Source organism: Cetorhinus maximus, chromosome 19 (assembly GCF_964194155.1).
Source record: "Cetorhinus maximus chromosome 19, sCetMax3.hap1.1, whole genome shotgun sequence".
Taxonomy (NCBI): domain Eukaryota; kingdom Metazoa; phylum Chordata; class Chondrichthyes; order Lamniformes; family Cetorhinidae; genus Cetorhinus; species Cetorhinus maximus.
The window spans coordinates 45,008,219-45,031,801 of NC_135897.1; positions in this window are offsets into that span (position 1 = coordinate 45,008,219).

Below are 23,583 nucleotides of genomic sequence, written 5' to 3' on the forward strand. Positions count from 1 at the left end.
TTAGTACGAGAGGAATTGAGCATAAAAGTAATGGGGTTGTCGGGGGGGGTTGTGCGGGGCCGGGTGGGCGGGCAGGCAGGAGCGAGCGTGAACCTGATCGGCGCACCCGATCAGGTGCACGCCGCCATTTAATGTGGGCAGGCCTTATGTGACGCTCGCCCAGAAGTGCTGAGCGCTCCCTGTGCAGGTGGGGGGAGATTCCTGAGTCCGGGCCTGCGCTCTTTTGCGCATGCATGTTATAGAGCGCAGAAATCTCCCTGAGGCACAGAGGTTCAAACATTTAAATAAAGAACTGAAAATATTTTAAGACATGTCCCTTCGTGCGACAGTGTCACATGAGCTGGGACATGTCAAGGAACATTAATTTAAAAATTTATTTAATTTATAAGCACTTCATGAAACCTCATCCCGCCCGTGGATGAGGTTCCATGAAAAACGTGAAGGCCGCCTGGGGTCTTCGCCTGCCCGCCAACCTTAAGGTTGGACGGGCAGCTCATTTAATTGATTTAATTAGTTTTAAACAGGCTTTAATAAGCCTTTGACAGTTCGGCTGCGCGCCCACTGAACTGAAAATCTAAATGATGCGCGGTGATGTTGGGATGCCTGTCTGATGTCACCGTGCGTCATTTTACGCATCGGCGAGCGGGCCCCGGCTGCGCCCCTGCTTGCCAACCAGAAAATTCTCCCCATGATGTTATACTTCAGTTATACAGGGCAATGGTGAGACCAGATCTCGAATACTGTGGGCAGTTTTGGTCTCCTTATTTAAGGAAGGATGCAAATGCATTGGAGGCAGTTCAGAGGAGGTTTACTAGATTGATACCTGGAATGAGTGGGTTGTCTTATGAGGAAAGGTTAGACAGACTGAGCTTGTTTCCACTGGAGTTTAGAAGAGTGAGGAGTGACTTGAGTGAAATATATAAGATGCTGAACAGTATTGACAATGTGGACATGGAAAGGATGTTTCCTCTTGTGGGTGAGTCCAGAATTAGGGGGCACTGTTTTAAAATTAGGGGTCACCCTTTTAGGACAGAGATGCGGAGAATTTTTTTCTCTCAGAGGGTTTGTGTGACTTTGGAACTCTCTGCCTCAGAAGGCAGTGGAGGCGGAGTCATTGAATATTTTTAAGGTGGAGGTAGATAGATTCTTGTTAGGCAAGGGAATCATAGGTTATCGGGGCTAGATTGGAATGTGAAAATTGAAACACAAACAGATTAGCCATGATCTTAATGAATGACGGTGAAGGCTTGAGGGGCTAAATGGCTGACTTCTGGTCCTATTTCGTATGTTCATTTAATTGATGAGATTTAGAAGTTTTGGATAGGCTTTCATGAATGAGATTATTTTATTATAGTAAGGGTTCTAAGAGATATTAGATCTTTATTTTATTTCATCTCAACGTAGCACCCGAGGCCTGTCCATGGTGGATACTGGATGAGTTGATATGGAAGGTGTAAGGGCCAAAAGTGTTGGGTGGGGGTGGCATGAGTTGACATGGGTTGTCATTAAGTAGGCATGGGGTCTATAAGGGGCCATGGGATTTGGTGGGGGCATAGGTTGACATTAATTTGGCATAGATGCTATAATGGGCCATGGGAATGGATGGCATGAGTTGATATGGGTTCGTATCAATTTGATACGGGGGCTATAAGAAGCCATGGGTTGTGTCAAGGAGATAAAATAATTCCCATAATGTTATTGAAAACTATTTGAAAATAGAGTTCCAGTGATGGCTGTGTCTATGTGTGTGTATGTGTTTGTGTTTTAATTGGATTAAAGCCAGCTGGTCTAGAGGCTTTGATGTATAGAAGAGAAGTAGATTTGAAATGTTAATTAGGTAAACATAGGAAAGTTAGAAAGTGAAGTGTAAAGGGGGAAATTTGCATTTTTAAATAAACCATTCTAAAGTATGGGTGAAATACTACACCTAGCCAGAAGAAACCAAACATTGTGTTTATTTTTTCTAAAGCTTACTAATAAAATTGTTTCTCTGAAAGCGTTTCATTGTTAGAAGAGGTAAAGTTCAAAAAACCTAGTGATACAATGAAAATTTGCATTCAAAGAGGAAAATATGTATAATGGAAGAGAAGGCTGTCGGTAAAAGGAGAGGGATTCTAAGATCTAAAGCCTCCAGCCTGTAAGCCTCAAGCCGCAGGCTGCAAGGACCCAGAGCTGAAAGAAACTCATTTTGAATGCGACTGTCCAGAGTGTGCTTTGCCAGGGGTCTATTTAAATCTGTGTGTTTTACTGTTGCCTTAACGGAGTTGTAACTGAGAGTCAGATTAATTAGGGGATTTTTAGAAGTTATTATAGTGACAATTTGTAAACATATGCATATGCTTACAACCTTTTACTTAACAGATGTTTAATTTAGTTTTATAAGAGCGTCTTGAGACTCGGTGGTCTTATTATAACTGAATTCAAAGCCTGCATCTTGAAACATACAAATTGCAAAAAATGGTTATGATAGTTGTTTTAAGTTTCCCTCTGGGATTTGAGCAGCTCAGTATTTACCATCAGTGTGTCATAACAGGTTGGAATTAAGGTTTTCTGCCTTTTTAAGGCCCTTCACTGTCTATTCTGGTGTCATTGCTGCAGTCCTCTGCTCTTTTCACGCATGGGATTCCTCTTGATGGCAGAATTCCATCAGGAGCCCACATTGCAAAACTGCACCTTGACTCAGAAAAATGGGTCAGGGTTGACCACACAAAGGGCTGAACAAATGTATCACCCTTTTGAAATGTAGTTATTGCGATTATTCAGGCAAAGATGGCAGCCAGCAGCTACAGTCAGGATATCTGAAACAGCCATAAGATAAATGACTAGTGTAATTGTTTTGGTGAGTGTTAGTTGTGTGATAAATTTTGACTATGATACCAGGAGAGTTTCTTTGTATAATGCTTGGAATCTTTTATGTCTGCCTCATATAACTTTGGCTTTTCATCTCATCTGAAAGGTGACACCTTTGACAAGTTTTTCCTCATGGATATGTGAGCCTGAATTATATGCTCAAGGCCTGGAATATGCTTTGAAGCGGTGACCTTCTGAGTTACTTTTTTCTAAATTTCTTTAACACCATTCAATTGTGAACAGATACTATAAAAAATCCAGTGAGCATTTGTGACAGTGAACATTACAAAATGTTTATCTGAGGAAACCTTTGTTATAACAACACTCCTTTATTTTGGTTGTACGGCAAATTGAAAATCACAATACAGGGAACGTGCCATTCTTCAATCTACTGCCATTCTTTATCAGACTACTATGTTTATTAATTAACCTAGCTCACTATGAATCCTTCAAATAGTGTTTGCAGGAAGAGGTAACATACTGCTATTAGCACCTTTATGAATTATGAAGGAACAAATAAATCTAAAACTAGATAATTAGCATTGCTTGCATAAACAGTATTAATATGATGCATTGTATATTTATCCCTAAGAAACCCAATTTCAAAGGATCACTATTTGCAAATCATTTTTATCGCTTTGTGCAAATAACCTGAAGGTACATCTGCCTTTGTAAGGCCCCGCGCTGCCTATTCTGGTGGTGCAAAGGTGTCGTCGCTGCAGTACTTACTCTTTTCACTCATGGGAGTTTCAATCCTTAAATATAGATAATGTCAGAGTGTCACTAGACATGATATTTATGAATGGCTGAACTCCTGATGATTTCATGTTATGCTGTGTAAACTTGTGGGGGTAGAGTTTTTGTGAGTTTGTGCAAGTTTTATCAGCACAATCTGGGTGAAATTGGCTGAATCACCACAAATAGATTGGGAAATGTTATATGTAAACTATGGGCAGAATTTTCCCCCCATTTGGGGGGGGGAGTTGAAGAGTGGACGCGCGGAGGCGTGCCTCCTATGTGCGCTCCCTGTGCAGGCCGTGGGGTGGGGGGGTGGGATTCCCTAAACCAAGAGTGCGCTCTTTCACGCATGCGCACGAAAGAGCGCACTCATCTCCCTGAGGCTAAGTGCTGCCTCAGGGAGATCGGCTGTACATTAAAAAATCTGAAAAATAGAGAAAAAAAAATCCCTGACATGTCCCCTCATGTGACACTGTCACATGAGTTGGGACATGTCCATAACTTTTACATACACTTTAATTACATTTTTAAAAACCTACATGAAACCTCATCCTGCCCGTGGATGAGGTTTCATGCTTTTTCTAATGCTCACCAGGGCTCCTGGCCTGCCCATCAACCTTAAGGTTGGACGGGCAGGTCCATTAATTAGTTTAATGACTCTGTCAAGGGCCTCAATTGGCCATTGACAGGTCAGCGGGCGCACAGCTGATTCTGCTGAGCCCCCGCCTACCTGAAAATTTAAATGGGGCGCGGTGACATCAGGAGTGCCGCCCGACATCACCGGGCGTTATTTTACACGCCGGCGAGCAGGCCCCGCCCCCGCTCGCCGACCGGGAAAATCCTGGCCTATATAAAGTGGTAAATGAAGATTCTATAATCTTTAACATTATTTTTAAGCCAATTTTTCCCAAAGCTGCCTCTGTCCACAAAACTGACCACACCCTTAGGGTGGAACTTTCCCATCCCGCCCGCGGCAGGTTTCGTGGCGGACAAGAGTGGAGAATCCAGAGGTGAGCAAAAAGTCGGAAATCCACCAGCGTAAAAACAGTTTGCAGTTCTCCTGATGGTGGGTTTATGGCAGGTCAGTTATGCCTCCAGCTAGTGATGTGAACGCAATTTGCATTAATTAACATCTCATGAATGCTCACGAAAACATCTGCTCGCCAAAATCTTGTCAGACCTACCAATCTGCATCACACCAGCAAGAAATTATGTCGGCCCATTTGAAAAGATGTGGCGTGCACAAGTTGGACCTCAGTCCACTCGTAACCTCAAAGTAACCACATAGCCTACTTGCCATAGCACTGTGCTGGTCTTGTTGTGAATGCCACACTGCTGGGGCTGTAGGGTTGGTCTGCTCCTGCTCTTTGCCTACATCCTTCTGAAGAACATTGCTGTGCTGTGGTACTCATGCAGGCCTCCACTTTCAGACAGTGAACAGTACTGCAGCTGGGGTTGGGGAGTGCAGGGGTCTTCTGCTCCTGGTGGCTGAGACCATTGTCCACAAGGACATCACTGTGCAGTGGCAGTCAAGCAGAACTCCACTTGCAAAACTAGCACTTCAACCAGGGTGGGCTATGAGGCGAGGGTGGGGATGATGAACACAAGCTGTGAAAAGGGGAGAGACAGTGGAATGGCAGTGAGGGGGAAGGGCAAACACGAGGGGGTCAAAGGACCGGGAAGGCTATGGAATGGCAGTGAGGAGGAAGGGTGAACATGAGGGGGCAGTGGAAAGGGAAGGCTGTGGAATGGCAGTGAGGGGGAAAGGCAAACATGAGTGGGCCTTTCTGGGGTCACCCTTGAACTTTTTGTTGCCACAAGATGAATAGGAGTCTGCTTAGAAAGAAAGGAGGAAGACCTGCCTGCGATGAAAGCTGCTGAAAGCCAATGGCTTCATTAGCACTGTTAAAGAGCTACTCAGTGCTTCCCATCACAGTCACTGAATCTCAAGATTAACAAATGGGAATGTAGAATTTGGGAATGCAGGCAATAGTGAAGCTGTACCATATATGGCATTCCATCAATGAAGACCTGTCAAATGATTTGACATTCCTAATGGGCCAAAGAGCATTCATTCATTGACCATGAGCAACTGATTGGTTATTACTATGCCACATCAGAGATTAGAGCATAGAGCTAGGTTGGGTCACTCATCTCAATTAGCATCCCACACAGGGATCAAGATGTTACATATCTGCGGTGCCATTTTGGTCACCTCGATGTGTTAGTGTCTCAGGGATAAGGTGGCATCAGCCACCATGCGAGTAGGTCAGGAAAAACTATGACCCTTACAGTTTCCAAACTTGTCATCTCTTGGGCCTCACTTTCTTGTCCATTGAATCATTAATGTCTTCAATGTTTCCTTTCAGAGAGAAGGCAAAAGCAGATATGGATCCAGGGCTCAGTGCTGCCTTTGTCAGGGTCCTAATGCAATGGAGGAGGCCAAGAAGGGAGAGGTGATGCCGCACACAGCTCCAGCAGGAAGCCACGCCTGAGGGATATGATCAAGCGGAGCCAAAGCATGAACAGGAGTGTCAAGAGGAGTGATCCAGGCAACCGAGGTCAATCACCAGACCTAGGGTTTTTCATAGAAGAGTCTTGTATTTACAAATGATTGAGAGGCAATACCATGCACATCTGCGCTTGTCCCAAGCTCTGGTCCATCACAATTGCCACATTCTTCGTGAAGACCTGACACCATGTGGAGTTGGAGGATATCACCTGCCACTGGCTTTGAAGATGACCGCAGCGCTAAATTTCTTTGCCTCTGGGTCTTTCTTAGGATCAACATGGGACCTGTGTGGCACCTCTCAGTCCACAACACATCGATGCATAAAGGAGGGCACAGATGCCCTTCACAGGAAGGCCCACTGTTACGTCAGGTTTGCTCTGGACGAAGATAGCCAGGCTGCGAGATTCACTGGCTTTGCCGCCATCTCAGGCTTTCCAAGAGTGCAGGATTCAGTAGACTGCACCCATGTGACTATACGGGCTCCATGACACCAGGCCCTAATGTTTATAAACTGCAAGGGCTACCATTCCATCAATGTACAATTGGTGTGTGATCATCAGAAGCAGAGACTGCACATTTGTGCATGGTACCCTGAGAGTTGCCATGACTCCTGCATCCTGAGTCACTCCCAGGTGCCTGAGATTTTTGAGGGGCCATTACATCTGCAAGGATGGCAGCTTGGGATTATGGCATGCCCACTGAAACACTGGGTGATGACACCGGTGCGTCTCCCTCAGAGTCATTCCAAGAAGAGGGTACAACACTGCTCACAGCTCCACACGCTCCCTTATAGAGCAGACCATAGGGCTTCAGATAATTGGACCGCTCAGGTGGCTCACTCCAATACATTCCTGACAGGGTTTCCTGCATTATCGCAGTGTGTTGCACCCTTCACAATCTGGCAATACAAAGAGTTGAACCCCTGCCAGAGGATGAACTAGAGGAGGATGAGAGGTCATCGCAGGATGAAGCTCTGGAGGCCCTGGAACCTCCTGAGGCTGCTATGGGTCAGTATAAGCGTGATCACGCCATGGAGAAAGGAAGATGCGGGAGACATGCCCATGATACGTTAATTGCTGACAGATTCCAGGAAGAGTAAAGTTAACATATGGCATATGGCCACGGCTCTCCTAGCCCTCAAAGCCATTCCCTTTCATCTCAGGGGATGTCCAACTACTTGCAGCGAGAATGAGTCCTGTATTCACACTTGCGTATTCTGCCTCATGAATCATCAAGCCATGATCTTTGCTTTGGTCCATGGTGCCCTGTGAGTGAGCTCCCTCTGGGAACTGAGAGTCAACTTAGGAACAAGAGCAATATGAGAGAAGACTTGAAGCCCTCACAGCCATCTAATGATGCAAACACTGCTGCAACTGAGATGTGGACATGCCGAGGAATCTCCTCCTCCCATGCATGTCTTGTCGTCTGCCACTGCAACCAAGGACACACAAATGCCGCTAGATTATCAATGCTGATGAGCTGCCCTCACTCAATGGTGTTCCTTGAGGAAGAAGGGTGAGAAACGCTTACATCACACACTTCAAATAAAGGTTTAAACACATCTCCCTGATATCACACAAGGGGTGCGGAGACTAGTTCAACTGAAGTTGACATCACAAGAATGTTAATCTCACAGTGGGACAGTATCACTGAGTGGGAGGAAGGCTAAACCTTCAAGTAAGAGGATCCCAATGTACAAAGTCACATTTTCAGTTGCTCAAAACATTCACATAACCATCAAATGTATTCACAAAAGTGCAATTTCTTTACACGTATAGCACATCCGTGACCCAAAGTGATGTCAATTTTTCTTAACCTTCCTCACTTACCTCTATGCCTGGGTGCAGCTCTGACATCCGCAGCAGAGGTGGAGGCAGCCTGCTCACTGCTACGCCCTGATGTCTGCGGTGACCTTGGCAGACATCCTCTGGTGGCCCGAGGCCTCGAGGGCCCCGGCTTGATAAGGGTCACTTGCGAAGGAGCAGAAATGCCCTTGGCCTGAGCAGCAGGAATGGATGGGGCCACAGGCAGAGGGGGCTGTGAGTGGCTGCACCCCATTGGAGTGTCCTAAGAAGAGGCCCCCAGGATGCCCGCACGATGCTCATCATCCCTGTGGGTGCTCGAGGGCCCCGCCCTGACTCCTGCAGGAGATGGTGCACTTGGAGGGAGGTCTAGGTACTTCAACCCCATGTCACCTACATCTTGATTATGCCAGGGTTTGTGGCTATGGACTGCAGGGCCAAATGCATATCTGGTAAGGCTTTCTGGACCAAGATTTTCCGTGGTGGACACCAGGACATGCCTATGGTGACCTTGAGTCACTCGCATGTTGGAGCCGTGACATCAGACAGAACGTGGACAGACTCCTCCATTGTTCGCTCTAGTCTGCTGAGTAACTGTCGAATCTCTGCCTGATGTTCAGCCGCCTGTCATTGCATCTCCAGCATTGAGTTGGCAGCCACTTGTAGTGGCTCACCATCTGACTCAGAGCTGCCCTCTGAGTACCAGAGACCTGGGTTGTCCCTGCCTCCAACTGCTTCAGGGACGTTTCAGTAAGGTGTTATCCAGAAAGTGAGCCTATGCCTAATCTAGAGCTGTGTCCCACCAATGTGTGTGTCTCTGAGCTGTGGAGGGTGCGTGTGAGCGCCATGACGGTTCTTCCAGAGCTTCCTCTTCAGACGTGGTATGAGGGCTTGGACTGGTGCTAGACTGGCTTGGGGGCCTCGATCTGCTGGTGCCTAGAAAATAGAAAATAGAGTTTCAGTTAATGAGTATGAGCTTCATAAGACTGCACATGACTCACTGTTAATGTCAGGATTTGATTAAGTGATGGAGCTGTGATCCATACTAGGTTGGTGGGAGTGGCTGGACTCCCCTTCCTAACAAGAGCGATTCCTGTCCTCCCCAGCCAGCTTAACTGCAGCCTTCTCAAACACAGTGAATGATGTCGGCCATCCCTCCCCCAGTCTGCACACTCTCACGCCTGTAGTGCACCAGCTTGGTCTGTATGAAGAAGAAAGGCATGTGATGAGAAGGGATGGAGCAGAGGTTGGGTGCGATGCATGTCCCCTGTGTGTGGTGAGCCCTCCCCAGAGGGGCCAGAGGATGAAGTATGAGCAACATGATAGATGGGATGGTGGTGATGTGAAAGTCTCGGTGAGAGAATGAGTGTTGATATGTGTCCCCCGTTAATGGTTGTGTGAGACCCTTGAAGAGGAGCTGTTTGAGTGCATGATGCCATGATGAGAGTTTGATATTGGAGGGAGTTGAAGGATGATTTACTCTGGTGGAGTGGATGAAATCATTTATTCTCTTCTTGCGCTGGATGGCATTTGGGGCACGGCTGCCAGCTGCGCTGACCTGCTCTGCGACAGCCTCCGAGGCCGGAGAGGTGAGGCTGGCTTGCTTCCTGCAGCCATCCCTGGGATACAGGACATGTCTATGCGCCCGCACTCCTCTGATCAAGGCCTGGAGGGACTGGTGGGTGACGCAGGCTGATGCCTTCTTCTTGATGCTTTTGGCCACTTTCTTGTGGCAGGAAGACATCTCTGCACGTGTCCTGAAGACAGATGGGCAGGAGAGAGTGAAAGTATATATTGGACTGGCGTTTAAATGTGGCGCCTGGACCTTCGACCCTGCCAGCTGACAGCGGGCGGACGAATCAGCTCGCGACCCACCAGATGGTTCAGTCCCATACTGCCTGGGCACGAGGTCACGAGGTCCCGCCATTCCTGCCAGCGGGATGGGTGCCGCTGAAACTGACCGCCACCGCATTTAGCCTCATAAATGGAAAATTTCACCCCTAAGTTGAGATACTGAGCATGCTCCGTTCCCGTTGATTTCAGTCATTCAGCAAGGACTCTCAAGTTGACTTTGGTTTTGTAAGTTATGCAGGCATTAGTCAGCACATTGTAAAACTTTATTACACATTAAAACATATCGTTTTACTGGGAAATTGACTAGTGTAAAACAATGAAACTAGTAAATAGTTCAGTATAGTTTTTATGTACTTTTCAGTGATTTGAAGTGAGATCATTTATAGTGGAAGACCAGACAGTCATTAAATATTTTTATTTTTTGTGATAAATCCATTTTCAGCTGCATTAATAAACCCGCACCAGCTTACCGCCCTAAATACATTAAATGAAATGTTTCCATTGCAAAGACCAAAAATAATTGGGTACGTTCTCCTTCACTGCGCAATTATGCTGGAAGGTTATGCAAATTCATTTCACTTGTAACTTGAACAATAACTTAACCAATGAAACTACAAGTGCATTTTTTGCACAATTTCCCAATTGCACTCAAAGTAGAAAATTAACCCCATAATGCTTTAAACCTTTGTATGGAAGTCAATCTTCCCAAAAAAAGGGTCAATTTTCATTTAATTTGCCTGGCATCAACAGCCCCAAAAATGAAGATTCAGCTTCTATGGTCGATAGCCCAAAGCATCTGCCTGGTTTAGGCAGCAGATTTCTGTTAATATATATATATATATATATATATATACCAAGTCCTATGATGTAAATAGGATCCCAATTGCCATTTCAACTTGAAACTTGTCAGAGTATGCACCATGCAGGCTCTGATCAGTTTTATTAACTCTGGAGCCTAAGAGGCCCAATAATGGTAAGCATAGAATATTTGTTGTGGTCCTTTGAGAGCCAGAATGGTTCTCTGGGGCCCTGTACAATAATCGAGCTCACCATGGGACCCCTATTTCCATGATCATGACCACCTCCCCCCAACTCTGGACTGACCTTGCCGAGTTTGGTTTGGTTTGGTTTGGTTTGATGTCAAGTTGTGCCAGTGGACTGGATTTTATGGGGCACCGCAGTCTCTGCCACCCCAGCTAAAAAGTCGGTGGGGAGCCCGCCCACGATCCCAATAGATGCTCCGCAGTAATTTAATGCTGGGAACAGTGTTAATTATTTCAAGGCAAGGCTTCCACCCCTTTCCTAGGAGGAGGTCCTGCCTTAGCGAGCTGCCGGCCAATCGGATTGGCAGCTTCATTGTAGTCCCATCAGCATTGTGGGAATACTGGAAACTGCTAGGACTACAGGAAATTCCACCACCGCAAGGGGCACAGGTAACCTGGGGTCTCGCAGGGGCCTGCCAACATGTCCTCGCAAGGAGTGGTGAGGGGGTGTGGGCTGGATTCAAGAGGCCAGGGCGAGAGCTAAAGAAAAGGATGACCTTGAAGGTGGTGGGTGGGGGGCTGGTGCCTCTGATGGGCCCAGGCAAAGGAGGTCACCCCCTTTCCTGACACCAGCCCATGCATCTTAAACTGCTGGGAAAAAAAAAAAAAAAAAATCTGTCCCCGACCGATTGTTGCGGACTGGCACAATCCAAAGTCCAGGACTACGTGCTGAGGGACGCACTAAAGCTTGGGGCAGCTGCCGCAAAGGCGCAATGGGGAAGGGTCGCTGTCTAAGACCTTTCTACCACAGCGCACCGAGAGACTGGGAACTGTTTAGAGCCCCTCGGGCTGTACAGATCAAAATGAAAGGCTGTAAATGATTGTAATAATGTTTGTACTGATGCACCTGGTGATACATTTTGTAAGAGTTTAACCTGGATTGTACCCTTGTAATGTTGTTTTTGAAATGGTTTTGAATGTGATTGAAGATTTTTTATGAATAAAGTATATTTTTACAATATAAAAAAAAACTGCTGGGCTTCCCCGCAAATGTGGGCCTCCCCCGTCATGAATAAAATACCGATGGCAGCAGGATGAGGTCTTTAAGTGGCTATTATGGCCTCAGTAGACCCAGTGCTTCCCCTGCATCCCGTAAAATTCCAAACAGGGCGGGTGGGCAGAAGGTGGGATGGCTACCTGCTGGGATTTTACATGGCCCCCAACCCCCGCCATCTCAAACTCCTGTTTGGGTGCACAATTTATGCTGGCTGGCCATTGGCCATTGGCCAGCCAGCGTGAAATCACAGTGGGGGCCTGATCACAGGCTGTGGAACGTTGCGTAGCTGCTCCTAGGACACCCGCTGCACCCGCCCGACAATGGGAAAATCCTCCCCAATGACAATGATTACTAATCTAAACAAAGGGTTCTTTATTGAAGAAAAACAGGATTCCAGGAGAGCTCTTCATGTGTTACCTGCTGATCAATACAGTTCCAACTACTATATTACACATTAACTTGCATCACTTCCTATGATGATAAATACCAAACCACTTACAGCTTCAGCAGAATGTTATTCAGTATGTTAAATTACATTCACTACGAAATAATATCACAACAATCCATATTGGGAATCCACCAAATTTAGCAGTATTGCCCTATGGGGTCAAATTGAACATTGTGGCAGATGATTTGCAGAGCAAATCTACTCCATTTGGACAGCAAAGAGGCTGTTCTGAAGCCCATGCCTCATTTAAAATGAATTGGTAAGCTGCTTGGCCAATATGTTTTTACTGCTCAACCTTGCTGGATACAAGATGGCACAATATCAGGTAGCCCAGAACTTGCCTGGCTGGAGATAAGAGAAGTCCAGGGAATGGGGATGGGGCCATGGCAGTTGCAATGAGGGGTAGCTGAGGATAGTGCTCCTAATCCTTCTAGCCCCACAAGAATAATTTACAATGTACCTTTCCAGTGCCTCATTATCTCCACCACTATTAAAGCTGGTCGGAGAGTGCACACCGCATGTTTGCACATTAACACAGGCTATTATCTGAAAGAAACAGGTGCTTTGTCAGCCCAGCAATAAGTCCTTGTTAAAGTGGCAGTGGGCATTTTAAGGCTGCTTCCAACCCATCACCCAACATCTGCTTTATTTAGAATGTGCATGAGATAACTTGTTATCAATAGCACTGACAGACAACACAGATGCATATTTGCAAGTTTTTAGAAAGTGATGTGGCTTGGATGATAAATTCGTTTTCATTTCCTGTAATAGGAGAAGATATATTTCTGAATCGGATAATTAATCCATTGAGCCTTGATTTTTCTTTGAAGAATACACCATGCAAACACTTCTCCATATCATGTGAATTTGTGTTGAATAATTGATATATGAATATAAATAAAGTCCAGAACTCGTAATCCATTGCTCTAATAACCTTCACTGTAAATTCTATTACAGTGAATGAATTGGACATATTTCAAATATATAATACTGAACTGGTAAGATGTCTGCCAATACAAATGTACAAGAGTTCTCAAACTAAAAGCTGCTAATGTTTTGTGCATGATAAGCTTCAAAATTCTACACAAAAAAAAATGTAAAAGCTAATTGTAAACAGTAGGACTTCTGTGACTTTGTTAAGTGTATGCATATATAATAGAAACACTGATTTGTAGCATATTGAAAGTGGGAAATCTGAAACTCCTTTACGATTTTATATGGGTCTTAGGCACTCAAATTTCAGTTTTTGTGGCTTTCTTCTAAGTCTTTTCTAACCAGGATGGCCAATGGGTAAATTAAGAATTCAGTATACTTGGTAAGTAATATCACAGAAGATAAATAATGCATCAACATAGTCATAAAAATTAAGGGCTGGATTTTCTGCCTGGTGTCGGAACTCTGATGTCAGGTCCATTTGGGGGTCCCATGCCTGCCCTACTCCGCACAGCTTCCAATGGCATATACTTCCAGGAGGGGGCCTCCAAATTAGCCACCTATTAAGGGTTGGGAGGGGAGAGGTTTCCCAAGGCCGCAGGCCCAATCAGAGGGCCTGCAATGATGTCAGGCTGGCAGCCCCACTGGGAGAGGTGGATACTACTTGTTGTAATATGCCTTTAAGGAATAGCAGCATGTCATCATGGGAAGGTGTTGTACTATGCTGATAGCACTGATCTTCCACCGCTGCCAACCATGTGGGTTCTTTAGATGTCTCAATAATGAGATCTTGAGACTTGTATATTTAAGCATGAACCCTTTATTGTTAACCTTTAACTATTTATAGATCCAAGGTATGGTCATGCATGGAGCTGTTGTCTCCATGCAGGCTGTTCCAGAGGGTTCTTTCTAAACTGTTCTCAGTTTATTACCATGTGATTCTGTACAACATAGAGTGGGCGATGCTCTTCTCCACTCCCATGTTAACCCTTGCTCTGCTGAGCACTTTTACATTACAATGGCATGTAGGCACATTTAACATCATACAACAGAAGGGAGGGGTATCATGTGATCCAGTCTTAGTTTCACTTTCACCTTTGAGCAGAGCACACACACAGAACTCTGTTGCTGATGTCTTCAAGCTTTCTACCCATGTATGTATGCTCTCATGTGCTCTTGGTTTAAATAAATTAACCCACAACATATTTACAGAATCCATTATGAGCGATTTGTGACATTATATAATTATAAAAACACGACACTGCTGAGGCAGAAAGGTGATCACGTGAACGCCTCAACATAGAGCTGTCCTCGGTTGCCTGTGTAGAACTAATGAAATAAAGAGGCCCGAAGAGGTAGGAATATCTGAAAGGAGGGCAAACCCCTCCGCAGAACTGGACAGGAATGTGGCCTTTCATTCCATGGCCACATCATTGTTGCTTAGAACCTCTGGCTCCCATGGTCCCTTGGCCTGCATTTTCGGTTGAGTGGGTGTCCTCCATGCACGATGGTGCACCTCACTGATGGCAGTAAAATACAGGATTCATCATAAAATGGTCCGAAGTGGGATTTTGTTGGATTAGTGGGTAATCTATGTGAAGTGGGTAACCAAACTGGTTCCCAGCCTACCCATGGGAAAGTCATCCAGAGGCAGGAATGCTACAGGAAGTGGTTCACAGAGCCTGTAAAATCTAATCCTGTGTCAGCACTCAAAGAGTTATGCATGATTGTTTTCATGAACTTTCAAACTTAGTGCTTAGAAGTAAAGCCAAATCCAATTTTGATTGCATTTTTTAAAAAAGATTATGGGCTGAATTTTCGAAGAGTTGGAAGGGCTCTGTGCCTTAGCCGAGGTCATATCTGGATATGATTGAGAAACTGTGCAGCTCGAAGGCTCTGGTTAACTGGAAAATTGGTCACCAGCATGTGTTGCCATGGTACAACAAGATCTGGCACTACAGCCTGCCAATCCGCATGCCCTGCCTCTCAAGTCTCTCAAGGTCACAGTGATTCTGAATTCTTATGCAGCCAACTCTTTCCAGGGCTCAGCTGGAGATCTCTTCAGTGTCTCACAGTCAGCCGCACACAGCTGCATCAAGGCCTCTTTGCTTGTGTGGGGCAACACATAACCTTCCTGATGGATGTGGCTTCACAGATGCAGAGGGCCAGGGGGTCTGCCAAATTAGCAGGCTTCCCTCAGGTACAGGAGGCTATCAACTGCACCCATGTTGCTATATGGGCACCAAGTCATTGGCCAGAATTTTACGGCCCCGTCGCGGCAGGAACAGGGTGGTAAAATGCGCCGAGCCATTCTAAACTCTATTGACTTCGGTGGGACCGTAAAAGCCTGCTGTCATAAAATTCCACCCATTAACTTGAAACCTTTATAAACAGGAAACACTTCCACTCCCTGAGTGCATAGGTGGTGTGTGACCACAGCAAGCTCTGAAGGGGAGTCATACAGACTCGAAACGTTAACTCTGTTTCTCTCACAAAGATGCTGCCAGGCCTGCTAGGTTTTTCAGTTTTTATTTTAGATTCCCAGCATCCGCAGTATTTAACTTTTATTAAGGTGTTCCTGTAAGTCTGTGCACAGTACTCTGGAAGCTGCCATGACTCATTTATCCTGAAGAATCTGCAACTGCCTCAGCTTCTTCAGACACCAGCACAGGTCCCTGGTTGGCTTCTGGGGGTCAAGGTGTACCCATTAAGGAGGTGACTGATGAACCCCTTTAGGCAGCTGCAAACAGAGCCCAAGTGGCACTACAACAACAGTCACGTGTTGACCTGCATTACAATAGAGCAGGCTACTGGCATCTTGAAGGTGCGCTTTAGATGCCTTGACTGTTCTGGAAGATCACTGCGGCATTCCCCTGCAAGGGTCTCCCGAATAGTAATCGTGTGCAGCATGCTACACAATATGGCACAGCAGAGGGGCCTACAACCAGAGGGAGCAGAAGTCGGGCCCATAGCTACAGAATCTAAGGAGGAGGCCTATGAGGAAGATGAGGAGAGGAGGAGGCCTCAGTCCAGGCTCAGGGACCTGACATAACGGTGGAGGAAGAGGGTGGCAATGGGAGACCAGCTAAGTGGAAGACCCATGTATCAATGGCTGATTCTTTACAGAGGAAATCATCGCCAGAAGCCTGCCAATCCAAAATAAATTCACCTAGGGTCTTGAAAATACACTAATTACATCAGTGAATCCCCAGTGAGCAGCTTCCATATCTCTAACACCTCTAACACGATAAACATCCTTGGGATTATCATTGACCAAAAACTGAACTGGACCAGCCATATGAATACTGTAGCTACAAAAGCAGGTCAGAGGCTGGGAATTCTGTGGAGAGTAACCCACCTCCTGACTCCCCAAAGCCTGTCCACCATCTACAAGGCACAAGTCAGAAATGTGATGCAATATTCCCCACTTGCCTGGATGCGTGCACTCCAACAATACTCAAGAAGCTTGACACTATCCAGAACAAAGAAGCTTGCTTGACTGGCACCCCACCCTCCACCTTCAACATTCAATCCCTCCACCACCAATACACAGTGGCAGCATTGTGTACAAGATGTACTGCAGCAACTCACCAAGGCTCCTTCGACAGCACCTTTCAAACCCACAATCTCTACCACCTAGGACAAGGGCAACAGATGCATGGGAACACCATCACCTGCAAGTTCCCCTCCAAGCCATATACCATCTTGACTTGGAACTATCTCGCTGTTCCTTCACTGGTTTTCCTACAACACATGGACTGCAGCGGTTCAAGAAGGCAGCACAGTATCATCTCCTCAAGGGCAGTTGGGATAAATGCTGGTCTGGCCAGCGGCACCCATATCCCATGAATGAATATAAATAAAAACATGGAAATGCTCATCCCAACAACAGAGAAAACCAGCAATACACAATTAAAGTCAGTGCCATCAACATGGCTTAAACCATGACTATCATAACCCTTGACCTCAACATAGTGCACAAATACACCTTGAAACATTTTTCAGAACCTGTACCGTGCACATATATGTTAGAGGCTGTCATTAAGCCAGTGAGAATGCACCTTGTGTACACTCAAATCTTGCCCACTATGCCAAGAGTACTAGAAGCAAGCAGGACTTTACACCCATGACCTATAGATTTGATTTTATGTGTTAACAGTACTGTAGCTACTGCACATTGTGCAATGTAATGCCACACGTGTGTTAAAACAACTCCTTCAACTATCTTCCACATTATCCATCCACTACTAGTGTCCAGTTTCAGGTGTGTGCAGCGTGCAATGCAGCCAAACATCTTGGCTCCCAATGAAACCATTGTCTCTACCACCTAGAAGACAAAAACTTCAAATGTAATATGAAAACCACACAAGTATGCCTCACTGAAGAATACATGGCATCCTGACATGTGGAAAATCCACTTAAGTGACTGCATAACACTCACGTGGAATGACTGCCTTGACACAGCATTCATGCTTGAAGTGTACCCGATAAACTGGATTTGATCTTATCTGATCATTGACCCCTCCCACCACCCCCCCCGCCCCCCAGCTTAAAGATAATCATTGGTGTACCGCTACCTTATCTGATAATCTGCAGATGGAAACAGCCTTCCACTGCCAGGCATTCATGGGCACAGCCTTAATCCTGATGGCATCAATGAGAGATAGATTTCAGCATGCAGTCTTCAGTGCCACTGGTAAGGACTGCCAACATTCTCACTGAGGGTATTAGTGTACAAAAGCAGACCAAATCATTTTTGGCAATAGTGATTTGTATTTACAATGTGCTTTATTGTGATATATACACAGTGGTATCAAGTGAAACCATGGTGAACCCATCAGTGATTGAGATGGCACAGCGCCCTGCACTCATGAACTTTCCTATGTAGTGCCTCCCCTGTTGCCTAGGAGGAGGTGGAAGCAGTCTGATCAACCCTCATGCTATATGGCACTGAGGAGTGTGGTGACCAGCCTTGTCATGCAGGGACCCATTGGGGATGCACTTCGGACTGCGGCCTCTGTATTTCTGCATGGACAGCCATTGTCACTGGAACAAGTAGAACAGACAAGGATCTGGTGGAGGGGTTGGGGAATTAGAAGAAGATGAGGGTACTGAGATGCTCTCCTCACTACCTTTAGTTAGCCTTACAGTGTTCTTCAAGTGGATTAGCTGGATCTGGCTGCTGGGGTGCAGCAGTTGTCCATTCCAGCAACTGTTGTTCCACCAGTGCAAATGTCCTGTTCAGGGAACACAGCTCTTCCATGGATGTCAATGCTGACAGTTTGAGAAGACTGCTCCAGGGTACTGAGAGAACCTTACACCCTTTGCAGGGAGTTACGCTGCTCTTGCATCCACTCCGAGTGTGTCTCTTCATGAGATTGGCCTTTCTCTCATGGTTGGACCTCATCCACTTGAGCCCCTGAGTCAAGGTGGAGCTCAGCACCGCAATGGGCTCCTCCCATCTCATGAGCTTACATTGCCTCAGGGAATCCTGCCAGATGTCCACACATCTGCTGTTAATGAGACCATAGACCATAAGACCATAAGACATAGGAGCAGAAATTAGGCCATTCGGCCCATCGAGTCTGCTCCGCCATTCAATCATGGCTGATAAGTTTCTCAACCCCATTCTCCCGCCTTCTCCCCGTAACCTTTGATCCCCTTACCAATCAAGAACCTATCTATCACAGTCTTAAATACACTCAAAGCCCTGGCCTCCACAGCCTTCTGTGGCAATGAATTCCATAGATTCACCACTCTCTGGCTAAAGAAGTTTCTCTTCATCTCTGTTCTAATAGATCTTCCCTTTACTCTGAGGCTGTGCCCTCGGGTCCTAGTCTCTCCTACTAATGGAAACATCTTCCCCACATCCACTCTATCCAGGCCTTTCAGTATTCTGTAAGTTTCAATCAGATCCCCCCTCATCCTTCTAAACTCCATCGAGTATAGACCCAGAGTCCTCAAACGTTCCTCATATGTTAAGCCTTTCATTCCTGGGATCATTCTCGTGAACCTCCTCTGGACCCTCTCCAGGGCCAGCACATCCTTCCTGAGATATGGGGCCCAAAATTGCTCACAATATTCTAAATGTGGTCTGACCAGAGCCTTATAAAGCCTCAGCAGCACATCCCTGCTTTTATATTCTAGTCCTCTCAAAATAAATGCCAACATTGCATTTGCCTTCCTAACTATCACGTCAACTTGCAAGTTAACCTTAAGAGAATCCTGGACTAGGACTCCCAAGTCCCTTTGCACTCCAGATTTCTGAATTCGCTCCCCATTTAGAAAATAGTCTATGCCTCTATTCTTCCTACCAAACTGCATGACCTCACACTTCCCCACGTTGTATTCCATCTGCCACTTCTTTGCCCATTCTCCTAACCTGTCCAAATCCTTCTGCAGCCTCCCCAATACTACCTGTCCCTCCACCTATCTTTGTATCATCTGCAAACTTAGCCAGGATGCCCTCAGTTCCTTCATCTAGATCATTAATGTATAAAGTGAAAAGTTGTGGTCCCAACACTGACCCCTGCGGAACTCCACTAGTCACCGGCCGCCATCCTGAGAAGGACCCCCTTATCCCCACTTTCTGCCTCCTGCCAGTCAGCCAATCTTCTATCCATGCTAGTACCTTGCCTCTAACACCATGGGCTCTTATCTTACTGAGCAGCCTCCTGTGCGGCACCTTGTCAAAGGCCTTTTGGAAATCCAAGTAGATAACATCCATTGGCTCTCCTTTGTCTAACCTACTTGTTACCTCCTCAAAGAATTCTAACAGATTTGTCAGGCATGACCTCCCCTTGATGAAACCATGCTGACTTTGCCCGATTTTACCATGCACTTCCAAGTATTCTGAAACCTCATTCTTAATAATGGACTCTAAAATCTTACCAACGACCGAGGTCAGGCTAATCGGCCTGTAATTTCCAGTCTTTTGACTCACTCCCTTCTTAAACAATGGGGTTACATTAATGATTTTCCAGTCCTCTGGGACCCTCCCTGACTCCAGTCATTCCTGAAAGATCATCACTAATGCCTCCGCTATCTCTTCAGCTATCTCCTAATGCTCCAAATACAGTGCCCCATAAAGTGACTTCTGAGGCTCCACGATCCTGCCCACTAGAGCATCACCATGACATTCCTCCCTCCTTCGAAGGGGACAGTGCACAGATGCCTCTGACTCTGACACCTCCTCCTGCACTCTGATGCAGTGCCCTTCACCACTTGGCCCGAAATCTAAACGTGCGCTACATCCCTTCAATCTGCTGGTATCTGTGTTGGTGAAGAGTGGGATAGTCAGATGTGACGCTGCCTCTTCGGACATCTCATCCTCCTCCTGTCGCCTGAGGGGTGAGGTAGCCTGGTGGGGGTGAGCAAGGGGCACTGGGACCTGTGTGAAACACAAAAGGAGGTAATAAGATGTTCCTTTTTACATTGTAAGAGCATGCTCTGATACACGCTATTGCCTTTAACCATGGCTGTGCTGCCCTTATCATGCAACCCACCCTTTGCTCTCCCTCTCATGTCAACATCCCCTTCTGCTCAATGAACTAACAGGATCACCTCCACCATTACCACCATATTCTGAAGTGCCTCTACCACAATCCTTAGCACCTACTGTGGGTGCTTCTGCATCCCCGGCAACAAGCCAGGTGGGCACCCTGGCTACATCCATCACTGGACCTCCTCCACCAGCATGGAGGTCCTGACCATTGAAGTGTGGTACAGCCCTTCCCACACCTTCTCCACTTTCCCTTGTTTGAGACATTCTGACATGAAAAATGGAAAAAAAAAGGCATGTAACGCTTTGAATGGTCTCACACACATATATCTGCTTACATGCTTACATACACAAACCATGTTTGCTATCTCATCAAAAGCTAATGCTGTCCGGGTGGGGTGGGGTGGGGTGGGGATGGAAATGGGGCTGGGCAGGTGCAGGGTAGCCAGGTTTTGTTCCTGTCACTTCCAGATGGCATGTTGTGCTCTGATCACAAACTACCTGCTCCCTCCGAGTCACACTGTCCTGCCATGACAAGGTGCAGCTGTGAGGGTCCAGGTCAAGGCTCAACATGGCCACACCCTGAGAGAAGGGTGGAAAGGGGATAAGTTGAAGGGCTATGGCTCAAGGTGTGTATCAGTCATGCCCTGAGACATTATACTAATCTTAGTCAATGCAGAATATCGTGATCAGCTGATGGTACAAAAAAACTGCTGCCAAATCCATGGCTGTGTCTTGTGGAGCTTTTCCACCCTGAATGGGTATATTCAGGAAAGCACATGATGGGCCATCTTCCCCAGTGTCAGCAATCAATTGGACAACTATTACAGTCAGTACTCATCTCCTCCAAGCAACAGCAACACTTGTATCCACTTCCTGCTTCACAACAGGAACTCCATACCAGCCCTCCTTTGAAACCCTGAATGAATTGCATTACCTGTTCAGCTTCCATTAATGTTGATGTTGGGAACGCTTACAACCTGAACTTCAACAAATGAAATCCTGATGCTATTATGGCCCACTTCGGAAATGCACCAATAATCTGCTGGTATAGATTAGGAAGGTCCAGGTTTGCACTCGAGCCTGTGCCATTAGCTTCAATGAGATGCTTGTTTACAATAATATATATGAATTTTAGAGGTTGGGTCACTGTCAGAACTTAAGTGGTTTTGCTTCCCTTTTTCATACAGGAACAGACTTGGCAGCAAAGTTTAGTTATTAATTGACTTTGTTGAGCCAAAGTCAGGGCAAGTTTATTAAATTTTCACATAAACCATAGCAATAAACTCAGGCAGTGATTTACAGTTTAACACGGATTATACTACGTGTGTCAAGATCTCGACAATAGAGTGCACAAATGGTTTCTCTCAAAGCTTTGGTCTTTTAGTTTTCAAGCCTCTCTCATCCCTTGTCTTGTTTTCTTGTTTCTAGATTTTAGTTCTCTCAGCCATACAGAAGGCAGACGGAAGCATGCTTTCATGCTGGCTCTTATCCAATTAACTCCAATCATCTTCCGCCCTTTCTCAGCATGCTTCGCTTGAACAACTTTTCATATGAGTATCACATTCACATCCACCTTTGTTGACTGTCTCCTATTTAAAGGCTCAAAGTTCTTATCTCCTTGAGGGGGCTAAGCACTCCAATCCTATGCTTTTACATGCACAAGCAGAACTCACAGTCCAAAGATCTCAGATTTTTGTTGCAAGTGAATTATTTTTTAAAAAAACTTTACATAATTTTCCCATGGTCCCAATACCTTGACATGTTTTTTGCACTGTGCCCTATTTCTAAGTTTTCTCAATCTACTGTTTGATGAAGAAAGGTGTCAAATAAAGTCGAGTATTAGGTTCCAATAAAATTAGATTTTAACAACTAGTATTCTTGTTAGTAACCCAATAATCTTACAGTAAGAAATTGGGATCCTGAATAAATAAAAAAGAACTTTCATCTAAGCAGGTATCTTCTGCATTGTATGGGATTTTCTAAGCAGCAAATCTGCTGCTCTTGCTAAACACGTTGACCTTTGAATAGCCTTAGTTCAGGCTGCCATGTTGACATTCCTGAGTTATTAGATGGCCCCCGTGCACCCTGTTAACTTCCAAGTGTTTAGAAAGGACCAAGATATGACCCTCAGCAAGATGTAATCTAAAACGTGGACTATGAGCAGGGTTACACACAGGGGGAGTGGTGACCATCCTGATGTTTTGAGTACCTGTCCTGTAAGAATAGTTAGATAGGTGATTGACAGTGGGTAAGCTACCAGCGCACCAAAAAGGTTGTGTATTGTTATACTGGTGGTAGGGCAGTTGAGGTGCTGGTGAGGTGGCAGTGCTCATTGGGCATCTGCCTTCTTCAGATAGAAGAATGACCAGAGGAGGAGGAGGAAGATCAAGAGATCAAGGAAAGAGTTTCCTAACACTTGAACACTTCAACTAGAGAGCAGAATGCTGTTATCACAAGCTGTTACGGGTCGTATGCTTTTTTTCTGTCTTAGTTAATGTATCATATCTAAACCGTTGTTTCTTAATAATCTTAATAAACCATTTTAAAATTATTTATGTCTAGTCAACTGTGGCCCTGTACCCCGAAATCTTACATTACAGTACAAAGATCAATTGTTACGCATCTGTTGGTCATTTGGCTGCAATAACACTTGATGGCCTGTCTTAAGTGGTGCATAAGAATAGGATCTATCTTGGCTGTGATCTGCAATCTCTATATTTGTTTAAGTTCTTTCTCAAGATGAATAAATTGGAACCTCAGCCTGTCTTCAAGGAAAAAAGGTGTTGGTAATATTTTGCCTAAAGCTTGTACCTCTTCAATCAGCCTGAATGATATTATTGGTTAAGTGCTGCCAGAACTGTCCTGTTGGACATTCTTGTGATTAATTTGCGTGGGAGTGGCA